Genomic DNA, 12,693 nt, shown 5'->3' with positions numbered 1-12,693 from the left:
AAACATATTACGTTTGCCTAAATATAACTATTTCAGCTTTTTTGAAGTCTTTTGACATTAGGACGTACAAAAAAATATGTGTTTCTTCCCACATGTGTATGTGTTTATGACAATATGTGTATGTGATTATGTCCACATGTGTATGTGATTCTACTCACATGTGTATGTGATTCTGCCGACATGTGTATGTGATTCTGCCCACATATGCATGTGCATCTGCTCACATTTGTATGTGTTTCTGACCACATGTGATTGTGTTTCTGTCCACATGTGAATGTGATTCTGCTCACATTAGTTTGTGTTTCTGTCCACATGTGAATGTGATTCTGCTCACATTTGTTTGTGGTTTTGGCCACATGTGATTGTGTTTCTGTCCACATGTATATGTGATTCAGCAAACATTTGTACGAGATTCTATGCACATGTGTTAGTGATACTGCCCGAATGTATATGTGATTATGCCATCATGTTTTTGTGGTTCTGCCCACATGTGTATGTGATTCTGCCCACATGCTACACATGTATACAGTCTGCAGTTTTTAAATGAATGGACTAAAATCTCTTTTTTTGCAGAGGCAAAGGAGATCGCTGGTTAGAAGACTGGCAACACTAAAGTCTCGGCTGGTGGTTGAGGCCGCGTATTGATTCGATCAAATCATTCCGATGGAGGCTAAACGTGCTCTGAATTCAGAAATATCATTTATTTCTATCTAAATACGCGAAATTACGGCTGGATTCCGACCGTATCCGCTCCTATAATTGTGAGGAAGTATTTATGTATAACCTTCAATTGCCAGTGATTGAAAGTTATGACTTTAGTACATGCGGCGGTGTAAGGATTTCGCTGGTTAAATATTCAATTTATGTTGCAATTAGTGTTTTCATTTGTCATTTGTTTGAGGCCTTTCGACGACTTGAAGGTTTTAAGTATGTTGTAGCTATATGCAATAGGAACTGCCCCAAAAAACAACATTTTTTTACAAAAGTTTATATTGTCAGTTATTACATTTGAAAGCACGTATGCATCTTCTGTTGGCTTTAGTCATCCTTTATGGAAGCGTATAACGTGTATAATCATGCTGTCGTCATATAGTCTCGTTGACTGGTTTCATGTGGACTAAATATGCACAAATTCGAAATGGCGATTTATTTATTATCGAAAAATAAAAAGTTGAAATGTTTTTTTTGTAAAGTCAACATAACAAGTTGAACCTGTCTTGTCGACTTAACTTATGACAACATTGAGTGGAAAAAACGACAAACATTTGGAAAAGATGCCGCCATTTAACTCGTGGAGTCGACATAAAAAGTCGACAAGACTAAACTATCACATTATCAGTATGTACGGTGTACGCTTCCATATGTTTCACTTGTTCAGGGGCGTACGACTTCGTCTAAAACTATGTCTAGAACTGGTAAAGGTGGGTACATTTTCGTTTAGAACTGGTATAGTTGCGTACAACATCGTCTAAAACTGGTATATGGGGGTACATCTTTGTCTAGAACTGGTATATGGGTCACAACTTCGTCTAGAACTGGTATGTGAGTGTACAACTTCGTCTAAAACTGATATAGAGGGTACAACTTCGTCTAGAACTGGTATAGGGGGTAAAACTTCGTCTAGAACTGGTATATGGGTCACAACTTCGTCTAGAACTGGTATGTGAGTGTACAACTTCGTCTAAAACTGATATAGAGGGTACAACTTCGTCTAAAACTGGTATAGGGGGTACAACTTCGTCTAGAACTGGTAAAGGGGGTACAACTTCGTATAGAACTAGTATAGGGGGTACAACTTCGTCTAAAACTGGTATGGGGTACAACTTCGTCTAAAACTGATATAGAGGGTACAACTTCGTCTAAAACTGATATAGAGGGTACAACTTCCTCTAGAACTGGTATAGAGGGTACAACTTCGTCTAGAACTGGTATGGGGGGTACAACTTCGTCTAAAACTGATGTAGAGGGTACAACTTCGTCTAAAACTGATATAGAGGGTACAACTTCGTCTAAAACTGGTATGGGGGGTACAACTTCGTCTAGAACTGGTATAGAGGGTACAACTTCGTCTAAAACTGGTATGGGGTACAACTTTGTCTAAAACTGGTATAGGGGGTACAACTTCGTCTAAAACTGGTATAGGGGGTACAACTTCGTCTAAAACTGGTATATTGGGGTACAACTTCGTCTAAAACTGGTATAGGGGGTACAACTTCGTCTAGAACTGGTATAGAGGGTACAACTTCGTCTAAAACTGGTATGGGGGTACAACTTTGTCTAAAACTGGTATGGGGGGTACAACGTCGTCTAAAACTGGTATAGGGGGTACAACTTCGTCTAAAACTGGTATATTGGGGTACAACTTCGTCTAAAACTGGTATAGGGGGTACAACTTCGTCTAGAACTGGTATAGAGGGTACAACTTCGTCTAAAACTGGTATGGGGGGTACAACTTCGTCTAAAACTGGTATAGGGGGTACAACTTCGTCTAGAACTGATAAAGAGGGTACAACTTCGTCTAGAACTGGTATAGAGGGTACAACTTCGTCTAGAACTGATATAGAGGGCACAACTTCGTCTAAAACTGATATAGAGGGTACGACTTCGTCTAGAACTGATATAGAGGGTACAACTTCGTCTAGAACTGGTATAGGGGGTACAACTTCGTCTAAAACTGATATAGAGGGTACATTTTCTTCTAAAACTGGTATGGGGGTACAACTTCGTCTAGAACTGGTATATGGGGGGTACAACTTCGTCTAGAACTGGTATAGGGGGGTACAACTTCGTCTAGAACTGGTATGGGGGGTACAACTTCGTCTTAAACTGATATAGAGGATACAACTTCGTCTAAAACTGGTGTAGGGGTAACATCTTCGTCTAGAACTAGTATAGGTGGTACAACTTCGTCTAGAACTGGTATAGGGGGTACAACTTCGTCTAAAACTGATATAGAGGGTACAACTTCGTCTTGAACAGGTATTTGAGTGTACAACGTCGTCTATTACTGGTATATGGAGGTACTACTTTGTCTAAGACTGGTATAGGTGCGTACAACTTTATCTAGAATTGGAATAAGGGGTACAACTTCGTCGAGAACTAGTATAATTATAAGTGTACAACTTCGTCTAAAACTGGTATAGGGGATACAACTTCGTCTAGAACTAGTATAGGAGTGTACAACATTGTCTTAAACTGGTATGGGGGTACAACTTCGTCTAGAACTAGTATAGGAGTGTACAACATTGTCTAAAACTGGTATGGGGGTACAACTTCGTCTAGAACAGGTATATGAGTGTACAACTTCGTATACAACTGGTATATTGGGGTACAACTTCGTCTAAAACTGGTATGGGGGGTACAACTTCGTCTAGAACTAGTAAAGGAGTGTAAAACTTCGTATACAACTGGTATATTGGAGTACAACTTCGTCTAAAACTGGTATGGGGGGTACAACTTCGTCTAGAACTGGTATGTGAGTGCACAACTTCGTCTAAAACTTGAACAAGTTGGTACATCTTTGTATAGAACTGGTATAGGAGTGTACAACTTCGTCTAAAACTTGAACAAGTGGGTTCAACTTCGTATAGAACTGGTATAGGAGTGTAAAACTTCGTCTAAAACTTGAACAAGTGGGTTCAACTTCGTATAGAACTGGTATAGGAGTGTACAACTTCGTCTAAAACTTGAACAAGTGGGTTCAACTTCGTATAGAACTGGTATAGGAGTGTACAACTTCGTCTAGAACTGGTTTCGGTGCGTAAAACTTCATCGCTATGTTTACTTTTGGACACACGGGTATAGTTGACCCCAGAGGCAAATGTCGGACATATTAACGCCATACATATCATATTTTAAATAAAACATTTATTTTTGTTTTCAAAAGCCTGATCGGATGATCAAGTACATCCAATAGACGCGCAAGTTTGTAAAGTCAATCTTATTACCAATTAAGACTTGCAAATGCGGTTTAAAAATGCTGATGAATGACTTTGATGCCACAAAATAATTTCAAAGACACTACTATCACTAATGCAACTTAATATACTAATACTAAGCCATCTATTTTGGGTATGTCCTTTGTCGGTTCAAGTCACACATTTCTAGCAAATTTCTAACAGACGTGTGCTAGGATACATGTCTATTTGATATCAATACAACCTAGCACTGACTTTATTTTCACCACAAACGTTGCCTTTTTCGTATTAACAATGACAATCCGACTCTTACTCTATATAAACTTAAAAACATGTAAAACCTGACATGATGAGACACCTCCAATCCCACTTATGTGGTAAAATGGGTTGAGATTGAGATTGTGATTTGACTTAAGTATTTTTGTGATATTGAAGCCAGGGACCGTATTCAATATCAAACTTGTCCTTAGACACGATTCAGTGATTCCATTCAGTCCATTGGCGAGTTATATTTAGAGTCCAATCAAAAGACTTGGATTCAAATCTTAGAATTAAGTGAAAATTCATGTGGTTATTAAATGCAGCCACAGGCTTCTTATACCACCAAGACTGGATAGTCATAAGACATGGCCAACACAAGCATCTCCCGTACAGGGCATGCACCCTCACGTGAATACCGATGCAGCCATTCGTTATTAAATATGGCCCAGAGTTACCACATTGACAATGAAAATACTTAAAAAATATGTAAACCACTGTTAAAACATTGAATCATAAAACCTTTAAGGCATACACTCATTTGGTACTCATTTTAAGTGGAGTAAAATGGAATGTTAAAACACTGTCGCAATTTGACTCTTTAGCTCCCATGATCTAAGATATGGTTCTGAGATATGGCTAGCCAAGGCCACCGTCTAAACGAATTTTGAAGATTCCCGTTAGCTGTTCGCTGTAAACATAGAGCTTCAAATTAATGTATTCAAATATTGACAATCCAAATTCTTTAATGTATAATGTTGCTATTTTGTGACAAATATAACGTGTTTAGCTAACAGTACTAACAGTGTAGGATAATGCACACTGAATAAGTCAAGACAGCGATCTTGAACTTAATCATAATGTTTGTGAATCCGAAAACAACTTTTTGCTATGATGACCACTGTACAATGACATACGTCAAAAATATAGAAAAGGTCAACTTGGTCCATCTTAAATAAATTAGCTCCATTGATTTCAAGATGTAATGTTGTCGCGCTATTAAATTTGACAAATTAGAATTTAAGAATATTAATTACTTCTGTGTTATATTATTTGTATACTGTGTTGTCTGAATATACATGAAGTAAAGTATGACCTTATGTCTTGTCACGTTTGTAATATGTTTGTTTTGTAAATGGCCAAAGGTTCATCGATTTGCCAATGAACTCAGAAACTATATAATTTATATACATTGTACAAAATACTAAATTAAAATATTTTTTTTATTGAAGGTGTATTTTTTAATTTCGTTTTTTTTATACAGTTCTTTTAATCTTGGTCTCAGTTTTTGTTTTCCTTTAAAAAAAAATACATGTTTATATTGTTTCAATACTTGAAAAAAACAACAACATATAACTGTCTTAAAAATTCAATGTCAGGTTATAACACTTTAACTTTAAGTCCGTGGTCGATAAAATTCTAACGAACTTTCAGTTTCGTTAACGTGTTTTGTGCCTTATCTCTATTTTCTTAATTATTGACGATTTCATTTGTTAAAGAATATATCCAAAATGCTTGCTTGGGTTAGGGTTAGAATGGGGCTCAGAAATGTGTTGGCTGTAGATGCCACATCAAAAGTTAAAGTTACGAAATATAATGGACCTCTTAAGAAGCCAAATTACACGTGTGTAATTGATTTATATGATTAGCTTAGACAAAGACGTCTTAATGATACAGTAGGTTTTAAAGTTATAATTGTTACTATATACCTTATTATGATGGATGATGCTGTCATTAAATTTGCAATAAAACTTCACACATATTAAACAACTGTACTAAAAATTATCATATCTATAATCGTACAAAGAAAACAGTAGCAACGCTGTTACACAATTTCCTGATCATATTTAAACTTCAGCTGGGTTTGAATTTGAATTTGAAAAAAAAGTATTAAAAAAGATACCGCATACAAATGCAACTTCACAATGATGATACAAAGGCCCAATATTGCACACCAGAGAAAGAGGGTGAGAATAAGACTGACAATTTGTTTGTTAAACTTGCGAAGCTGCATATGTTTTTTTTCTCAATTCAATTTCAAAATTGTATTAAAAACTATTTATATCATTTCACTATTAATGTATGGCTAAAGAAAGTGCTCACGCGGCGATGGCTACAGATATCTTCATTCCGCCTCATTTGAGCACCACAGTCGCTCACAGCAGCTAAATGGGGCTTCGACTTGCACAAACTTTCATTTAATTAAAACCTCTTTAGTTTCTGACTGCCGTTTCTTGGCTTCCATTTATGTCTGTAACTTGCCAAAATAAGATAACTTTCGGCTTCCCGCGTTGTAATTTATATTTTTCATACGCGTTTATTAACTTTTTAAATACATTTCTAAATGCTTTATATGCATACAATACGAGCCTATTCGTTACGGTCAAAGGTCGCCCGGTTTTGATCAAGATGACACCGCGGATTTGAAATTGGCAGTATTATCTGAACAGCAAGCTCCCCGGCATGGGTGAAACTCGCAAATCATAATATGTAAGCCACCTCATTCATTACTAAAACATATTCGATCAATCATTGCAAATACGGGTAGAATTTCACTATTGGTTTCGTTGGTAAATAAGCAAAATGTGGGAAACTATATCATATCTCAAATGGAGCCCCCCTCCCCTACACCACAGTCAAAACTATGTACCCGGCAATCCTAAACGTTCACACAATTTTAATATCTTTTAAATTGGTTTGGTCTCTTAATTCAAACACAAAAATACAATATGGCAATATATATAAATGGAATTTGACGTGACAGTACAAATAAAGTCTCAACTGTCTAAAACTGACTAGAACAACATGCAGAATTTTCCACAAAAGCAACGTGCCATGGTGCCCGTGAAATGGGCATCAGTCGTATTGTCGTCTGTTTGTTCCGAGGGCCATTCTGCCCGTACATCTCAATCCATGTCAACCGAAAACGGAAAACAAACACGCATGCGTCAATAAACCATCTCAGACCACATCGCCTGGGCCCTTTCAATTAAAGAAGAATCTCTCTGCCATCTGCGAACATTAAGGGATTTCAAGAGGGGCCATAAGTCCCCTTTTGAAGCGCCCGTATATCAGTGGCTATCCACTAGGATTTGGCGGTTGTCCACACGTTTTGAAGAGTTATGATACCCGAAGTTGCGTGTGCCCCTTCTTTTCCGACAAATTTTGGGAATTGTTTGCCTGACTGGCCGCCGTTGGCACGGAAACAAAAACACTTAACATGATGGTCACAGAATAAGGTAAACAATTCACAACGGCTCAAAGGAAAATCTTTAACACTTGCCATCTTCTATATTATTATACAAACGCATTTCTAATCAGCAGTAAAAACCTTATGTTCACTACTTATTTCAAATAAGTTCAAGCCGTTAATGAATAATCAAGAATAATGACATTTAAACACCACGTTTTCAGCAAGGCAAAATTTATATTATGCTATACGGACTAAGCCATTGACATCTATCAAATACTATAACGTATTCATATACAAGTATAACCAGGAGAATCTAACCATCACATATAACGTACATTCAGATTTCACCATTCACAGTTGCGTTTAAGTTACCTCCCTTGGACTAATTACATTTTGATTTATTAATCGAGTATTTTATATGTTCACTATTGAAAGCATCGCCTATTGGTCCAATATGTATGTGTTTCAGGAAAGTTGTATTTGTGTCGCTTTAAAAAAAGAAAACAATACATGTACGTGGATTCGTTTTGATTTCAAATGTTTGAGGTGCCCTAAATCTGGCACCTTGTCTTTATGTTTAAAGAATATCGTTGAAGTGTTGATGGATAAACGAAAAGTAAACACCGTCCAGAGTACAAAAGAACGAGCGGACATGACAACAAAGGAGAAAATAAGCCAAAGTGGGGACCGAAAAAAACACACCGCAGAAGTCGTTTGAGGACAATGTCGTCGCCTCCCGAAATGAAGACCTTGCCGCTACATATTCGCACAAATCTCGCAGTCTCGTACAAGCGAAAACAATAAAGGCGAGACCCGTGAATGATTTATGCCGGGATGATATGATTAATGTGTGAGTTGAGCAATAACATTTTGAAAAGACCGATGTCAAATTAGGCTCACAGTTTACAAATTTAGCGACACGCTTTCCACGAAAAATATTTTATTTGGAATTTCTGATTCAAGCGTTTCCGTTCCTTTTATTGCCTCTGAATTTCGGTGTTTGTGCAATTTGTTCCTATGCTCGTTCCGCATGAAAGATGTGTCTACCAAAAACCATTCCACAGACCAAACAGCAATGGCTTCAACGCCCAAAAATGATCATTTTATTACTTTGCGTTTTCTGTTCCTGGGGAAAAGACATTTTCTATATCATTATTTATGTACCTCAAGAATATCAAACAAGACACTCACAAAAGCCTTTTGTCACTCAAAGAAAAGGTGCATAGACATTTTATTTTTGGTACTCGCAAAAATGAAAATTCTTGATAGATGGGCTGGTGTTTATAGGGGATTTAAATTTATCTTTCTTGGCATCAAACTGTCATGTTTTGATGGATTGGTTAACTGGTATCAGCGTCTATCAAAGCTACATCGAAAAGTATCGATTGGTATCCTTATAACAGCCTGGCATTGTATTGTCATATATCTACACGAGTATCTAATGAGTACAGCCCTAGTTGTATCCTGTCTATTTGAATGATAATAAGCCGCCTGTCGTCGTGGTCAGTTCACTGGCCTTAAGGATAACCATCTTGGTTCCAGCGACTTTCTTCCTGTTGTATCATATTCTAATCTCATAAATACTATTGGCGTTTACGTCAAGGCTTCATTTTGCGACAGTTAAGGCTATGTACATATATACAGATCAAATGTATATTGCATTCAAAATCATGTTTCTTAAAGATACACTCTTACTCAAGATTTAGCAAATTTAATACCATTGTTTTAATATACCCACAAAGGATGAATACATGTCGAAAACAATGGGTGTCATGAAGAATACCGAGTTAAATTTGAAAGAAACGTGCAGAAAACACGGTATTTCTACCTTATGAGATGTAAATATTGTAGCACTCACCAAACATTTTTGGCGTTTTCAGTTATTAAATACACGGTTACATTCTTGATATAAGTAATTAATATTTTCCATAAATGCATTATTTAGTAAGAAGTTCAAGGTTTATCACTCAACATTTATGTTTGTTATACATGGGTATGTATTGATTTTGAATAAGAGTGTCACTTTAATGAAAATTTGTTTCATCGCTTTAGCTGAGAAAAGCAAAATACACAAAAAATCTCCTTTTTAAATTTGAGCCTCTTTGTACACTTGAGCGATTTTTACAGATATTTCCGCTGAACTATTCTCACACCTGAAGTCGCAGGGTGTAAAAAAGAAGCTTTGATCCATAACTTTTGGCTTTTCTTCAATGACACTTTGTGCTCCTCCCAATTTAACCTCAAAAACCATTAATTTCTCGATGTCTGAGCATGCCTGAAATGAGTTTCTTTTCACGAGAGCCAGAAAAAAAGATACTTGTACAAACTTGAAGTCTCGTCGTGCCTCTGGTTAAAGTTTTATATAATTTTGATTAAATCCTTTTCGTAAATGAAATCGATATTTCATTGATCTTAATGTTTATCCTTTTGAATTTTCTAAATGGGATTTAGCGCTGTTTGCGTACACGATGTTTACCTGAAATTGTCCTGTGACCTTCATCTAGAAATGTGTTGAATTTAGTAAAACGCAATATTACCAGGTGCGTAGCCAGCGTTACGCATTTACGCATCTGCGTAACATCAATTTGAAAAATGGGAAAATAAATATGGCCAAAGATGGCATCAAAGTCGAGGGCTAAGCTAAAAAAATCATATCAGAATAAAAGGAAGATCAGCTAAAGTAAGCATTGCTTCTCTGTGCTAGATAGCTTACTGGACCTAAATCAATCACTTGTTAACTACAAAGTCGGCGGCCTCGAACCTATAAATCCCTCAAAATACACATCAGAGCTAAACATGGTAGTTCCATTTTTCCATGTTTTCCGTGGGGAGGCCTCCGATCCCCCAACTGGCCACAGGGATATCCTCCCTCCCGCATCCGCCCCCGTTCGTGCGTAATAATGAGTACAGCCTGCTGCGCCCCTGATTGCATTACATATGCCAGTTAAACAAGTCTTATTTATAGTAGTTTATTAAACATGTTCTAAGCGTCACTAAAAGGGGTTTTGCTGTAACATTGTTTTCATATATTATTTACATGGGTGTTTTTATGATATTCGTACTTAGCAATAGTAAAGCACACGTTGTTGAGAATTCTGGAAGTTCATAAAGATACTATCGAGAATGGTAATGCTCTGTTAAGAGGATAATGGCTCCGTGTAATTTCACTCAATTTGGCATAGCAACAGCATTTGCCGTTTATCGCTACGATCTGTTATACTTAGATGAGAAACAACTACTGTTAGATTTTATTAACAAATGGTGGTGAAACATTTGGCCGGGACGAGAAAAACAACATATGCCATTGTTTCATTAATATATCACATTAGTCTGATTAGGATCGCTCCGAGTTTGTTACAGTCATTTTAAAGCTGTTTTTCATACAGTAAAAGCTTGTTTTTCATACCTATGTTACAAATAAAAACGGCGATAGTTTTGCTTATATTGCAACGTATGACGAATTATGCATGTATATACATGGCATTGACAGACCTCGCAAAACACACATATTCCCCCATCCCAGTTATAAATGAAACTAATGGTATAACTTTTGAGCATTCAAGAACTGCGTACACCTGTGTTTCGCCGTATTTGGGTAGCGACAAGTTTGGGTACTAATTTCCGAAAAAAGAAACGGCATTTGGCTCATTTTTTTTACAGTATGATGAATCTAAAACTACAGCATATCACATCTGTATGGCGGCGATGTATGTTGCGCGTTAGTATGATCTTGATTTTCCACCAATAACGACATTTTCACTTTAAATAGTACTCGTATTGTACACGTATCTATGAACAAAAAATATTATGCATCATGTATTAATGATATAACTAAGGAGAGAAGTCTTAATATTAGCTCTTAGCTATCTGTTAAATCCTTTACCCTGTGTGCCTGTACCATGCTGATATATTAACAACATATGAATAAATACTGTTTAAACCAACACAATATATTATATGTTTCCCCACCAAAGAGCACAGGTTCACCCACGGTAAAGGAAGTGCTTAAATAGAGTTAGATAATGACAATAAATTAATCATGTGCTAAAGGTTGTTACTATCTGAATGATTGTTCGAGTTATATCTGTTAATAATGTACGGTTTACAGTCAATGTAGTTAATGAGTTTTCAGCGTATGAATCCAATATCATAAATTAATCTGAACGATGTCTTACAACCACCATATGTGACCAGCAACATAGCAATTCGTGAAAAGATAATCGATGTAATTAGGAAATAGCTGTTACAATGAGTGTAGAACACAACATTGAAAAATATGTTTTATATTGTACGGAAATTAGGTCATGTAATTTTATTGTCTTTCGGTTTTTTACCTATTTTCCGATTGTAATATACGTGGATAATATATCATTGTGCAGCTTGTTAGTATACTTCCAGTGTTTCCTTGTTTTATTTGATGTCGTTCGATACATTCTAACGTTAACACCACACATTATGTACGAACACCATCCAGACTGTGACCTTGACTGGACAGCTAGAGAGACAAGGAGGCGTCATACGTGCACTATTTTGATGGTAAAATCATGTAGAGAACAGTTTAGACATTGAAACTTGTTTGAAACAACGATTGAAAACGCCAAACAAGATCTAAGCATGTAACGAACAGATATGAATAAAATCTCTAACCTGAGTCGTGTAGTTCCATTTTATCCACACAGTTTCATGAAGGTAAATATGTGAAAATCAACAACACTTAAAAATATTAAAAGAAACGTAACGACACTATATGAGTCCGTTAAAGGCGAGGGAAATATCTGACTGAATAACTGAATAAATTCTGCATTTATTACTAAAATATTTTATGCGCATTCGCAAATTGGCATATTTGCATAAATGTAAATGAGAGGAAAATCTAGTAAAACGAATAATTTTTTCTAACAATTACAACAGAAATGTGTTCTTGAATAGGGACGCTAATATTTAATGTAAATATCTTATAAATAATTGGTGTATCAAAAAGGTCGAAAGCGTATTTAAAATTACACATAAGGAGTCAATGTGAATTACAGATATATTTCAAAATTAGCATAACTGTATAATGTGTTTGAATTGTAAATGATCTAATATAGAGGTCGGCAGTGTTTGTTTTGAAGATGAATATGCTTACTTTACGACGTGATTAAGAGACATGACAAACTAATATTGACATTTGTCAGGTAGGGGAGAAGCCAATATAAGGGAAAAAACCTAAGATCAACAATGCTTCACAAATCTTATTATATCAATATTGCCCTTCAATTAAAGTGTTGACTTTTACGTGTGGCTGAACAAGGACTGGCAAAGATAGTATTTTGAACAAACACA

The 12,693-nt window shown here is 36.2% G+C and overlaps 1 long non-coding RNA gene across 1 annotated transcript in view; it reads right to left on the bottom strand.

Moving 5' to 3' along the window:
- Positions 1-12,120, bottom strand: part of LOC128236651 (uncharacterized) — a 33,172-nt gene extending 21,052 nt beyond the window's left edge. The window contains exon 1 of the long non-coding RNA XR_008261398.1: positions 12,016-12,120. This is a non-coding gene — a long non-coding RNA (uncharacterized LOC128236651). The remainder of the gene's footprint in view (positions 1-12,015) is intronic.
- Positions 12,121-12,693: the final 573 nt, after the last annotated feature.

This window comes from Mya arenaria, chromosome 6 (assembly GCF_026914265.1).
Source record: "Mya arenaria isolate MELC-2E11 chromosome 6, ASM2691426v1".
Taxonomy (NCBI): domain Eukaryota; kingdom Metazoa; phylum Mollusca; class Bivalvia; order Myida; family Myidae; genus Mya; species Mya arenaria.
Note: the sequence above shows the minus strand (reverse complement) of the source record. Positions and strands in the feature narration are given on the sequence as shown.